Source organism: Palaemon carinicauda, chromosome 15, assembly GCF_036898095.1.
Source record: "Palaemon carinicauda isolate YSFRI2023 chromosome 15, ASM3689809v2, whole genome shotgun sequence".
Classification (NCBI taxonomy): Eukaryota; Metazoa; Arthropoda; class Malacostraca; order Decapoda; family Palaemonidae; genus Palaemon; species Palaemon carinicauda.
In genome coordinates, this window is record NC_090739.1 from 125,998,419 (window position 1) to 126,000,675 (window position 2,257).

The following is a 2,257-nucleotide window of genomic DNA, read 5'->3' on the forward strand; positions in this document are numbered from 1 at the left end:
GTATAGGGATAGGGTGTTCGTAGGAGCCTATAAGTATCCCTGATGAGTCATCAACAGCCATTGCCTGGCCCTACCTGGTCCTAAATTGAGTTAAGAGGATTTTTGGGCGCTGATCATATACTCCGGTGTCTAAGACATTTGCCTGTTCCTTGCTTCAACACCCATGAATGACTTTTATTATTATTATTATTATTATTATTATTATTATTATTATTATTATTATTATTATTACTAGCCAAGCTACAACCCTAGTTGGAAAAGCAAGATGCTATAAGCCCAAGGGCTCCAACAGGGAAAAAAAGCTTAATGAGGATAGGAAATAAGGAAATAAGTAAATGATGAGAACAAATTAACAATAAATCATTCTAAAAACAGTAGCATCGTCAAAACAGATATGTCATAAATAAACTACAAAAAGACTCATGTCAGCCTGGTCAACATAAAAACATTTGCTGCAACTTTGAACTTTTGAAGTTCTACTGATTCAACTACCTGATTAGGAAGATCATTCCACGACTTGGCAACAGCTGGAATAAAACTTCTAGAATACTGTGTAGTATTGAACCTCATGATGGAGAACGCCTAGCTATTAGAATTAACTGCCTGTCTAGTATTACGGCGTCTGACATTCATTGGTGAACACAAATCCAGGTACTAAACCGGCCCAAATTGCTGATATAGCTGCCATGTTATTCTATGTTGCTTATTGGTGGGTATCCATACATGTACTAAACAGGGCCAATGTTGTTGGGTTTTATACTCGATTATTGAAAGAGATCTAAATTGATTAGATGTCCCCTTGGAAAGATTAAAATATAAATTTCAGTAAACACAAGAGTAGGTATAGTGTACTTATCTTAATAATAATAACAATAATAATAATAATAATAATAATAATAATAATAATAATAATAATAATAATAATAATAAGGATAACAATAATAATAATAATAATTATAATAATAATAATAATAATAATAATAATAATAATTATTGTTATTATTATTATTATTATTATTATTATTATTATTATTATTATTATTATTATCATTATTATTAATATTATTATCATTATTGTCATTATTATTATTTTTAGGCACGAAAATTGGAATAGAAAAAAGTTTAGAAAAATACACAACTAAGTAAATTGATATATATATGGATCGATAAAAAGATTAAAAAGGACAAAAAGAACATTTTTATAGCCATGAAATGATTACATTTCTCTCTCTCTCTCTCTCTCTCTCTCTCTCTCTCTCTCTCTCTCTCTCTCTCTCTCTCTCTCTCTCAAAAAAAAGAAAAAAAATAGAATTGTTATACAGATATATCATGAAGTCGTTTAGGCCTTCATAAAAATAAAATCATTAATTCTCTCTCTCTCTCTCTCTCTCTCTCTCTCTCTCTCTCTCTCTCTCTCTCTCTCTCTCTCTTCATTATGGCATGTAATTACTTCGATACCAATCTCTCTAAGACAACCGCTGGCCATTATTTGCTCTTCATTTCGGTCAACAGTGAATGAATGCCCAATATCGTCCGACTTTACACTGGCTTTGTTCTCCAGCGTCCAGTGGAACCACTTTTCTGCTCATCATCAGAAAGCCGAATAATTAAGCAGAAAAAAAGGCTTTTTAATTTTCATTGCTGAAGATATAGTGTTCACTATTTTTGGGTGAATTGGGCAATCGGTTATACAAAGAAGCAAGTTAGAACTATTGTTTTACGTACTTAAAAAAGAGATTTTATTTTTGTGTATTTTTTTGTAACTGAAAATATTTTTTCTATATTTAGTAAAACTCTGCGATGTAACAGCTTTTTAATTATCAATGTTAAAGATATAATCTTCGCTATTTTTGGGTGAATTGGGCTATCAGTTATATAAAGAAGCAAGTCGGAACTATTGTTTTACGTACTTTAGAAAGAGGTTTCATTTTTGTGTAAATCTTTGGTATTGAAAATATTTTTTTCTATATTTGGTAAAACTCGGGAATGAAAAAAAAAAAATTGGCTCAATTTAATAATGATGTTCTCAAATATATATCAGTATTATGCTAACTTTCATTAAAACAAAAAAGATTTTCAATAAAATCTTAAGTAAAGAACACAACTAATATTTTGTGGATTAAGCTGTATTTCTCAGTGATTTGATCTTTGTCAAATGTCATCAGCATCTATTGCCTGGAACTACTTGGTCCTAGCTTGGATGGAGAGGGGGACATGGGCGCTGATCATATGTATATATGGTCAATCTCTAGGGTAT